Below are 12,916 nucleotides of genomic sequence, written 5' to 3'. Positions count from 1 at the left end.
TTCTCCCTGCCTGTTGTCACCTCCCTATATGCTCCCATTACTCGCCTCCTCAGCTCCAGATGAAATGAATTGCTGTGCATCCTCTTGCAGCAAGTGGCTCATACTGTGTTCTAAAAAACTCAGCTGACTCTTCTGTGCCACTTGGCACTTTAGCACTTTGCTGATGACTTCAAACTACTCTGTGTCTGGAGACAGAGGAGGAGAATAATGAAGACTTGGTACTCCACCACCTCTTAAATATGCTGTGCGTGTTTGGCACATCCACTGCCTTAGATGCCGCACTCTGACCACTGTTTAGGTCTGTGGATCTGGATGCTGCTCACCCCCTCATAGTTGCATTGAAACCACTTCTGCCTCTCCCATTGGGCATTCTATGCATTACCACCAGCCCCCTTATTCTAACCCGAGCCAGATCCAATCCAGCAATGTGTATGAGAACAGTGGTTCACGTCGCTGTTTCCCTCCTCATCGGCTTTCCGTAGGGGCACTCACCATAGAGGAGGGGCCTGGAACACCTGCCAGGGACCCCAGAAAAGGAGGATCAAGGCTGCTCTGTGTAAAACCATTGCATAGAGTAGGTAAGTGTAACATTTTTGCTATTTTAACAAGTTTGCTATTTTAATTTTAAAAAACAAAGGTTTAATGTTACTTTTGTTTAAAGGTTACAGGGGTCACTATTGTACAGACACTTCTATTTTTTTTTTTTTTTCAAAACAGTGAGTTTTATTAAGGTTTCAGTACAATAAAAAAGAAAGCAAAAAATAAAGTAGAGGAACCGTGCAAGTACAAAGTAGTGATCAACAATACAGAAATCAACAAGGTGCATGGGAAAACATCAAGACCAGTACATTCAGGGATCAATAGATAAGCGATAGAGTGAGTCATGGCAAAACACAGTATATTTCTACGAGCACGTGTCCAGGCATTGCACCCATCTATCCCAGATCTTATCAAACTTAAGGGGTCAGCCCCTGTGCTTATATAGGAGTCTATGAAAGGGGAGGACATTATTAACCTCGCGTAGCCACATGCCAAAGGTGGGAAGGCGGTTCCTCATCCAATTCCTAGCTTCCTAGCAATAAACAGCATCTCCTGCAAGAATATAGTAGTGAATTTGTCGATTTTATCATCCGGGTTTATGCCAAGGAGGCACTGCTTAGGGGCAATCTGTAAAGGAGATCCCATTTTGTCATGGAGGAAAGCAACCACCTGTTGCCAACAGCCCTAGAGCTGAGGGCAGCTCCAGAGCAAATGGAAAAGGGTGCCCTCTACAGTGCAGCACATTGGACAACTGGGGTCAAAGTCAGTATGGTATCTTGCCATCCGGAGGGGTGTAAGGTAAGCATGGTGGATTATGAAAGTCTGGGTAGCATCTGGGTCTTAAGAGCATAGGCTGTCTCGTCGAGGAGGGTGTGTGGAACCCCAAAGTAGAACATGGAGATTAGATGCTTTGGCTCCGTGCTCTTAATGAGCGGGGCCTGTGCAGGCGCATTCTGGGAGAAGAGGATATGGAAGAGGACACAGAAGAGCTGGCTTCAGCTGCACACATCCGAGATGGCAGCGCTGGAGAAGAAATTTTCAAGGTAAGTATTTCTTCTAAAAGGTAAGTGCGACCCGGGACAGTTCAGAGGCTATCCATTGTGGAATGTACTAGCCCTGACTGTCCGGGGGGTATTTTTATCTAAATTTGACCCCCAAGGCCGGAACTCCACTTAAATGAGCGGGAATAAGGGTTGAATATTATCCAGAACATAGTCCTGAGGGTTCACCATCACATGGACCCCCAAATATTTAAATCAGGGAACACACTGGAGGGCTGGATTCGCAGGAGTTACATCAATAGGGTTTTTGTCTAGTGGGAGGATCTGCGATTTGTCCCAGTTTATTTGGAGGCAAGAGAACCTACCATAGCATTCAATCATGAATAAGGAAGTGTCCGAGTCCTCCAAGTAATGCAGGGTATCATCAGCATACATGCTGATCTTTTCCGTAAGATATCCCCTACTCAGTCCACGGATGTCGGAATGGGCTCTAATGGCGATGGCCAATGGTTCTGCCGCTAAAGCATAAAGCAAGCTGGATAAAGGGCACCCTTGCCGAGTGCCCCTCGAAAGAGAAAACTCTGCAAATGTCCAGCCATTGGCCAGTACCTTCGCCACAGGTGCACTGTAAAGTCATTTTATACACTTTGTAAGGTTGGGACCAAATCCATAGCTCTCAAGGCATGCCCACAGAAAGGACCACTCTACCAAGTCGAAGGCTTTGGCCGTGTCCAATGTTACCACTACCCTCCTGCCAGCATCCTCATGTTCGGCTTGAAGGTACATGAAAAGTCTACGAAGATTAAAGGAGGTGTTCCTGCCAGGCATAAAGCTGGACTGGTCAGGGTGAATAAGCGAGAGGATTACTTGATTAAGACGGAGGGACAAGATTTTAGCTAGAATCTTTACATCTACTTGCAGTAAGGAGATAGAGCGACACGACTGCGGGAGGTGAGGGTCCTTGCCCGGTTTGGATATTAACACTATTAAAGCCTCTCGCATGGAGGGTGGCAGGGTAAATTCCTCGAAGAGGGAAGTGAACAGAGAGAGCAGCTTGGGAAGGAGAAGCTCAGAGTATTGGGCATAAAATTAATCTGGGAGATGGACACGGCTTCCGCAATCTCATCTTCAGTGAGTGGTGCCTCTAAGAGTGCAATCTGATAATGTCGGGAAGTCCACTGCTCGTATGAAATCGTGCATATCTGAGCAGTCAGCAGGGGCCCTGGAAGTGTAGAGATTACTAAAGAATGAGTGAAATCGTTCCGTTACCTCCCTGGGGTCTGTCAAAGGTCTGCTTTTGAAAGAACAGTTTCGTCTTTGCCCTCTCATAGTCCAATTGGATTACTACACTGGAGGTCAGCTTATATTGTGATTCGTTAGCCGGGGAGGGATCAGTCAAATAAGTACGTTCAGCTGTAACTAAGTTAGTTGTTGCCTGAGAGTAGGCCTCAGCCGAGCCAGCTTTAATTGCCTTGACACGGGACATCAATGTGGCTCTGGCAAATAATTTAAACGCCTCCCACACTGCCGCCGGGGAGGCCGTTTCATCGTTTTCGTTAAAAAATTGATCCCAGCTACCATCCGAGGCATTCTCATCCGTCATCAGGGAGAGCCATGCCAGATTGAGTCACCAAGCCGGGGGAGGCCTACTACAGGGCAGGGTCAGGATAATCCAGTACGGGCAGTGGTCTGATAGGGTCCTAGGGAAGAAGCCAGCTGTCTTCAGTCTAGGGAGCAAGGTCCGGGACAGTAAAATAAGGTCTATCCGAGACATGGAGTGATGTGCTGCAGAAAAACAGGAGTAGGATCTCTGCAAGGGGAATTGGGTACGCCAGGTATCTGCCAGCCCAAATCCCTCCAATAGACGGGCAAATCTAGTGTGGGATGCCAGAGCCTGCTGCTGGGGGGAAGTGTGGGATCTATCCAAAGCAGGGTCTAAAACATTCCCCCAGCCAGACCGTGGGCAGTGCTGGGTGCTGTGCCATAAAGGCGAGGCCCTCCAAGACAATAGCACTGGAAAATGGAGGGGGCACATAGAAGGCCATAACCAACAGGGGCTCCCCAAAAATAGAAGCACGTAAGAACACAAACCTGTCCTGGGGGTCGACACTAGATCCTAGGAGCTGAAAGTGGACCAATTTAGCCACAAGGATTGCCACTCCCCTGGAGTGAGAAGTATATGCCGAATGATACATCCAGCCAACCCATGGGCGCTTAAGTGACAATTGCAGGCAGCCCTCCAAATGAGTTTCAACCAGAATCAGTATATCTGCCCTTAGTTTTTTCAGGGTGTTGAAGACAGCCGTCCTCTTAATCTTATCCCGCAAACCCCGGACATTCCATGTCAAAAACTTTAGGGTGGCCATGTCAAGGGTATTAGACAAAATAGGGCAAAAGCCTCCAGGATCTCAGTCTCACCCCCATCGCAGTCAACAGGTAGGTAATATATCAGGAGTAAGATAATGCAGAAAAAAAATAGAAGAGGTCTCCCTGAGGCCCCACACCACAGACATCAAAACCATTCTTGTGCTTGCACCTTGAAAACACTTGTACAGTCTTAAAATCTCCAGCCCCTGCCCTGCACCAACCCCAACTTGTGCGTGATTCCCAAAAAACCCAGTGCAAAAAAGGCCCTGATATGTCCATAAGATAATAGAGCCAAGTGAAAGGGACACCTAGACAGACCCCTAAAAGGTACACAGTTCAAAATAATACTGTACAGTGGTATGTGCGGCAAGCCGGGTGTGAAATAAAAGTAGGGACAGAAAGAGGCAACAAAAAAATAGGGCACGTGCACCTGACATAGCAGGCGCAGGGGGCGAAAAAAATTAGCTGGGCAACAAAACCTGTGAGAAGGCTTAGAACAATGTGGGGGGAAAATGAAAACCCAACAATGGACCCGGTATGGTCCACCGGTATGCCAATCCGGAAATGGTCCCACGGGCCAGGACAGGGGAGAAGGGTGAGGCTGCAAGAGATGTTCCAGAAGGATCCAAGGTCCACCTGTACCGTCAGTTGCTTAAATAGAATCCACAGGTAGGAGGTAGGTATTGTGAAAGATCCAGACTCCCAATGGGCAGAAAAAGGTGTTCTCGTCAGGAGCATCTGGCAGGGAGTGCAAAAGGAAGGTGAGGGAAGAAGGCAGCAACAGTATCCGGGTATGGAGAGAGGGTGTCAGCCATTTCAGCCACGGGCCTCCAGGTGTTCCATCCAGGAGATAACCGATTCAGGATCATCAAAGAAGTGGACCCGGTCTTCATCTTCCACCCGAAGGCGGGCCAGGAACATCATGGCGTATTTTATATGCTTGACTCGCAGGCGGCGCGTGGCCTCTAGGAAGCTCTTGAGGTGCTTCTGGACCTCCGCAGAGAAGTCCGGGAAGATAGCAACCTTGCCATTCCCGAATAGAATGTTCCCCTTCTCCCTGGCCAAACGCAGGAGGGTGTCTCTATCTTTATAGTTCAAGAACTTTGCTATAAAAGTGTGTGGGGGAGCTTCCTGTGGTGGTGGACAGCCCGACAGGAGAAGTGCTTGTTCCACCACAAAGGGGGGCAAGAAGGCCTCTCTCCCATAAGTTTGTATGAGCAGGTGTTCCAGATAGGAAGAGGGGTCAGCGCCCTCAACCCCCTCAGGTAGCCCAATGAATCTCAAGTTGCAGCGGCGCAGCCTATTCTCCATATCATCTTGTTTTTGGAGAATTTGATTCACCTGCAGCTGCAGCCTGTCTGAGGAGTTCTGTAAGGGGGGGAGGGAGTCCTCTACTGCACTGATCCTGTGTTCGGTCTCAGTGACCCTCTCTCTCAGCTTTTGCATATCTTGTCGGATTAAAGAAATGTCTACCTTAACTTCTTCAATCTTAGTAGTCAGTGTTGCTTGGCAAGTTGATATGGCCTCCAGTACTCTAGCCGTGTCGGGTCCCGTGGCTGCCCCCGCCTCATGGTGCTGGTCGGCGCCATCTTGTGAAGAGGCCTCTTTATCCTGCCGGCGGAATTTATCCAGCTTTGCCACGGCATCAGAGGCTTTCTTCGGAGGGGACAAGCTGCTGTGTGTGCCGGGGATCGCAGAGAGGCAGAGCGGGGTTTGGTGTCACCCCGTGGGGCTGCAGGATTAGATGCAAAGGATAATAGACCGGTGGAGATCTGTTCATCCACGTCTCACTGCATGCCGCACCAGGCCATGCCCCCCCCCCCAGACAGACACTTCTATTTAAACAATTTTATCCACTACTATACCAACATAACAGAAGTGAGAGGAAGCAAAGGAATACATTTTACCAAATATTTAGCCACTTAAGCCCCGGAAGATTTTACCCCCTTCTTGACCAGGGGGTTTTTTGCGATTTTTTACTGCATGACTTTAACGGACAATTGCGCGGTCGTTTTTTGATCATGCACTATAAACAAAAAAAGAGCGTAAATTACTTTTTTTTATATGAAATTCCCCCCCAAAAAAATGTAAAAATCAAAATTTTTTAACATTTTCGGGCAATTTGTTTTATGCTACATATGTTTGGTAAAAAAAAATCGCAAAAAGCGTATTTTGATTGGTTTGCGCAAAAATGATCGCGTTTACTAACAAAGGGAAAGATTTTTGTCATTTTTTGGTGTTTTTTTTTTAACGAGTAATGGCGGCAATCTGCGATTTTTTGCGGTACTGCGACATTGCGGCAGACAGATCGGACCCTTGACTGACATTTTTGACACTTTTGGGGGTACCAGTGACATTACTGCAGTAATCAGTGCTATACATTTGCACTGTTACTGTAAAAATTACACTGGCAGGGAAGGGGTTAACTGTATTGGAGAGGGAGGGGTTAAGTGTGTCCTAGGGGCGTGTTTCTAACTGTGATCGGACATGTCTCCTATTGTAAAAACATTTTTACACAGAGGAGAATGACAGGCGGCTTGTTTACATAAGCCGCCCGCCTTTCTCCCGCTCTACCGACGATCGTAGTGTGTAGTGGGTCCGCCGGTCACACGCGCGGACTCCTCTGTGAACGAGCCGCTCGCCCGCTATTGGCTCAAAAGCCGGTCCCAGGCTAGCGACGTAGACCTACGTCACTCTGCCTGGCCAGGGCTGACTGCCGCAGTAAATATACTGTGCGCAGTCGACAAGCGGTTAAATGACTGACTAGTAGTAAAAATTTTCTGGCAAGCCATTATGATTCACTAGGCCAGAACAAGTAAACAGCCAGTGAAATGAGTATGAAATCAGAAAATCTTTATACTGGGTGAATTCAGTTTTGAATCCATTAGTTTATCTAAAGAGTTGGACAAGTCAATAGTGGAAACCACTGAAAGTAAACTACAATAGGATTTATTTTAGTTCATTAATAATTATACTGTACACATTCTTCAGGATGTATATTTTAGTATACAGTATGTGCTACTGTTAAAGAGGGAATAATATTTATTTTCAGTCACACAATTCAGTACTTGGCCAATAAACCAATAAAAGAAAAATCATAAATGTAGGTCCTTTAATCAGTTAGGCAAGCATTTGTGAGTTATAAATAGCTGGTGCCATAGTACTGCTTTCCCAGGGGTGGACTGGCTATTTGGGCTCTCAGGCACTGCCCAAGGTCCCAGGGTAAGGCCCAGGGTCAATTATCGGCTCCACACTTTATACAGGGATAGTATATTTAGGTCTTTCTGAATATTGTGTCTGCCTGAAACCCGGACACATTATTCAGACAGGAATGTTGCTCAGACCAGGGCCTGGCAGGAGGGTGAGGGGATCCTGGGATGGGGGTGGATGAGGAGGCAGGATGAGCAGGAGACTGTTGGGGAAGGTGGGAGGAGCTGAGGAGGAGGAGGGAGTGGCGAGGGTGGTGGTGGCATCCAAACTGATGCTGATACTAGCTAATCTGTGAAGTAGTGGTGGAGCAGGTCAGTGTCCCAGGTTGTAATGCCTTGTTACATGCAGCTGATGATTGAGCTGGCGGGCAGCAGGAAGGAGAGAGTCAGTGATATAATATGACATTACAAGACACTGACTCCTTCACCATGGCTAATGTAGTAATCAGAAAACCCTGGTGATAGAATCTGGGTACAATGCAGGCAAAGTTGTAGAACTTTACACAGGTATAATTTTTTGGGGGGTGGGTCTCCTAATGTAGTATGGGGGATAGGGGCGTCACCCCTCTCTTTCACCTCCTTCTCACCCTCCTCATCCTCCTCTCTCTCTCTCTCTCTCTCTCTCTCTCTCTCTCTCTCTCTCTCTCTCTCTCTCTCTCTCTCACCCTCCTCTCTCTCACCCCCCTCAACCCCCTCTCTCTCCCACCCCCATCCCCTGTTCCTATCTTCCCCCTGTCTCTCTCTCATCAACTATCTGAGTAGTATGGCTGGGAGCCATAGCAGCAGTGCACTGATATAGAGTCTTTGACCAAAGTGCATAAAGTCTCTTCTGATGATGCTATGCAGAACCTGTGGCTGGTCATAACTCACATTACCTGACACATGATGAGAAGCAATGCACCAATCTAATCCTACTTTAAAGCTGAAATCCTCTCATATAATATATATAATTTGAGTATACTCTAAGGCTCTAGTGATCACTTGGTCTAGAGGAATATACTAGAGAGGAAAACTTACCTTAATTCTTGCTCCCACGGGCTTCTTTGTCAGTTCCACTATGCCATTCCACTACTCCACTCATGTGACTGTTCCACTGCTGCCTTCATCACATACAATGCATTGTACAATATATGAGGATGTTGAAGGCTCAACCACATTCCAGAGTTGGAAAGAGTGTCAGAGGTGCAAGGAATAAGGTGTATCCCTCTCTGTTATACCCCTTTGACCAAATGAGCATTCCATTCTTGGTACAATATGTAGAGGGAGGGCATGACTAAATGTTATTTTTATAAGCTCATTGGGATTCAGTTTTAAGTTTACTTCAAAAGAGTAGCAATTGTCAGAAGACTAGCTAATAGTGGAATGTTGAAAGTAAGTACAACTAGGCACATGAGAATGACAGGCTTGCACTCTATGACAACAAGGGGGTTAATGACATTTTATAGTTGGGGCTAACATTGGACTGGGAATTTTTTTTTTTGGTATTCTTTCCTCTCTGTGGAAACACTGCTCCAGTTTGTGAATTGAAAAGTGAAAGGAGTATCTGGAAGTGTTTATTTTAAAGTGCACTTGTGACAAGACTGTAGACATTAAAGTATTTTACATATTCTTAACAAGCAGCAAATGGCCTTTAAAATAGCCCCTTACAGGTACTGTGAAGTAATTCATTCTTAAAGATCAGAGCAGAGACTAAGGTCAGGTTTCACAACAGAGGCACTGAAATTGCAGCTCCTCTATCTTAGTTTTTTTTTTTTTTTATTGGATCAGGGACTTAGCAGCCTGCCTGTCTAAAAACGTAAACCACCACCAGGTGCTGTAAGTGGTTAGAAATGTACCTGCAGATACAGTGGTCAGTAAGGGACTGTTTTAAAGCCCATGTGCTGCTTATTAAGAATATGCAGATACTTTGATGTCCACTATAAAGTCATTATTGTGAGAATGAGTCATTAGTCACGCTTGTATAAAGTAACCCAAAATTACGTTTAGACAAATCTAACTGCATAATTAGAACTCAAATAGAATAATTAACTTCACATTGGAGAACAAATATAACAATGCAAGCAAGGTACATTGTGAAATCAAAAGACATACGTTTTTAAAGTAATCAAATGCTAACTGCATGACTGCACAGTGGAAACACAAATATAAATTGTGATTTATGCATTTCAAACTTTGTCTGATAATTACCAAAATGTAATTTAAACTTGGCACACAGCTAATATGGACCTGATACCTTGTTTGGGTATAGTAATTATTGAAACTGTTGGAGTCAGAGTACAGAAATCAGACAGTTGTGACTGCCAGCCTGCACACCATGCAGTGAGCTCATAGAGTGACTTGATTGTGTGACAGTTATTGACACTCATTAGACAGGCACACACTACAGGGTGCAGCACTGTGGTACTTTGTAGAGCTGTGAAGGTGCTCAACAATTAAAAATGAGCTTATAATTGACACTTTTGTAATGATATTCACTTACCAAAAAAATTAAACCTAAGATATATTTTCTTTCATTTTGATAAAGTACATTTACAGTAAAAAGTTTTGCCATGGCATTTGTCACTGTTCAGATACAACAAAAAGTAACGTGACAATGATTTATGTTCTTAAATCAAAAGCATCTTTGCTATTACAGAATCAAAATTTCCTTTTGTTACAGCAGGAGCTAGTGCAAGAAGAAAAAAAGATACAAAAGCTCACTGTGAAGGGACATGGTAAGTTAATGCATATTTAATTACTAAAATGAGAACAAATGAAGAATGTAATTCTGCTGGTATTTTTATTTATTCATATGGCCCTACACATTATCTCAAGGTGCTAGTTTTTGCACTGGACCATAATAGGTGGATTAGTTACCCTTCTGGGACAATTAAAATAATATATTTTCTTTCAAAGAAATGAAAGCAGAACTTCCCTCAAAAAGTGAAGTACCATTGATTCACTCCCTCCCTCCAGCCTGTAACTAAGTTGCAGATCTTTTGGGGTGCCCTCTCTTACTTCCACAATCCTTGCCTGGGCAAGGATGACATCACTCATCCCATCATCTTCTTTGCACGCAGACATCCCAGAAGGCTGCGGGACCAGTCTCCCTGCATCCTGTGATCTCGTGCATGCAGTAGGATTCACATGTAATTCCTCAGGAAGTCAAAGCCAGCTCCCAAATCCAATCTGATGGCACTTTGGACCCACAGTAGTGAGAAGAATTAGCTGTAAGAAAACAGAGCTTTAATCTATGAACTGGAAAGTACCTGGATTTTTTTACAGTATTTGTAGTAAAGTTCCTCTTTAAGTTATGTAACTTGCTATGTACCTGTAAATAACATTAAAGATAAGAACATTTTAAAAAAGATCTCTCATTTGAGAAACCTGGGTCCATCAAGGGGAATATGGGTTAAAATTTTGGTTAGAAGAAACGATCTTTAGAAACCTTGTTTGATGTTTCTGGGGCATATAAGAGCCCTACAAGTCCTGATGTACATTTTGAACCTGGATTCCTAACCATATTGCCCTTTATGCCATACAGCCTATTTAGTAGTATTTTTTAACATGAAACATAGCTAGAGTTTTGTAAACACTGAGTGATTCATAAAATGCATCCCATAGAAGGAATATATATACAGAATATCAGATTAGCTCATCCAATCCTTTTCTGTTTTTAAAAGGGTATTGCTACAGTAATAGTTTCATACTTGCTTTGACATTGCAAAAATATATTTAGTCCAGTCATTGAAACGTATTTGATTCTTTCTCTTAAAGTAAGGATAGTGAGAGAGCATTGAATGTCTGTGTGTCATTCAATGGCAGCTACCAATGTCACCTTCTCAGTATTCTGACCCTAAATACATGAGTCTGACCTTTACAGCACTCTTCTACTCCTATTGTGTGATAGAGATATCTATCAAATGTTTTTCAGTGGGCTGTTTCAGTAGTTGCACCATAAAGAAGTCAATGCTTTATCTATAAAAGTAGTATATGTGCTAGTTTTGGTCCAATCAACAAAGATACAATGTATGTTATGGTTATAGGTCTTATAAATGTAAGACTCTACCATAGTTTTAGCACCCAACACCCACCTAAAGTTTATGGCAGTGTATTTTTACACTGTCTGGTAGTAGCTGAGGCCCCTTCTTATAGAAATTGCTCCCTTTTAAATAATCAGCAGGAAATCTTACAGAGCTGGAATTCCTAAAATTAAAGTGTACCTGACCTAGCCAAACATATTTCCAATGTGACAATGGTACTGAAGTGAAACTTGTGTTAGTTTTAAAATAAATTCCCCTTTGAGCCCTTTGGATGTTAGAATAGGGCTGTGTATGTAATCTCAACATTTTGTAAAGTTATGCTTAAAGGAGAAATAAACCTAAAAACAGACATCAAATTCGGTCCACCTTTCACAATGTTCAACTCCTGCATTACATTCCTGCCTCTCCCAACACTAAGCCCCACTCCTCAAATGACAACATTTCAATGGACAGTAAATGCTCTGGTATTTTATGGCTGAATGGATAACAGTGGTGCATCATATCTAGATGCGTTTAATCTAAAGCTCATTCTACAGCTAGAGTCCAAAAGGCTCCTTAGGAACACCAATATTAATTTGATGACCAGCATAAATAAGCGTCAAAAAATAATTAGCACTAGTAAACTGGCCAATTACATATTGTGTATTCTCTTAAAGCAGTTGTATCCCCAAAAAAAACAAAACAAACCCTGCAGGACAATGGCATAATGTGCTAGTATGCATTGCATAATACCTACCTTAGAATGAAGCCCCGACACGGTCACCCGGACACCACTGAGGCAGCTGTCATGTTCCCTCGGCATCTCTTCTGGGTTTGGCGGCTCTGGCACTGTGAGTGGCTGGAGCCACGATGACGTCACTCCCCCGCAATGCGCGCGGGAGTTCATTTTACAGGCAAAGTGCTGGCAAGGAGCTCTGAAGATCTGGCAAGATACGCCGGATCTTCAGAATGCATGCGCTGCTGGTGTCAGCGGCTGCATGCAGGGTGAATATCTCCTAAACCATGCAGGTTTAGGAGATATTAATTTTACCTACAGGTAAGCCTTATTATAGGCATACCTGTAGGTAAAAGTTAAAAAGCAGAGTATACTACCGCTTTAAATATACTATAAAACTATGATTTCCTTGATTCCTAAATTGTATAATTTCTACATATCAGACAAATCTACATGCACTAAATGGCCAACACATTCTTTACACCTGATCATCAAAGCTATTTTTTTATTTTGTTGGACATGTACCTGAAAACCTAGTTGCACAAGATAAAGCACAGAGCCATATATTCTCACTTGACGAACATTAACATTCAAAGATATCTTAAACAATTGTGCACTTTTTAATTTGGTTCAACAGTTTGGGAGGCCCTTTTCTGTTGCAGCATTACTTTACTCTTTGTGCACAAAGCAATAAATACATGGTCTTATAAGCCTTTTTAGAAACACAAGTGGCCTTAACCTCAACCCTTCTGAATAACTTTGGAATGACCTGGAGGTTGATTGTGTGCCAGTCCTTCTCATCCAAAATTAGCACCTGACCTTTGACTTTACAGATTGTTTTTTTTTTTTTTTTCTTCTGCTGAATGGGCACATATTCAAACAGATACAATCCAAAATCTTGGAAAAGAAATGAGAAATAAAGTAAACATGCCTACCGCCAGCTTTTTGTGCCTCCTGTACAGACTTAGAAAAAAAGTACACTCTAAATTCTTCTTTCTAGAGGAAGCATTCAACAATATTATAACCCTTAACTATGGCCAGAAAATTAGTCAAATAAAAACT

Source organism: Pelophylax lessonae, assembly GCF_965119305.1.
Source record: "Pelophylax lessonae genome assembly, chromosome: 7".
NCBI classification, from domain to species: domain Eukaryota; kingdom Metazoa; phylum Chordata; class Amphibia; order Anura; family Ranidae; genus Pelophylax; species Pelophylax lessonae.
This window is presented reverse-complemented; position numbering follows the sequence as displayed.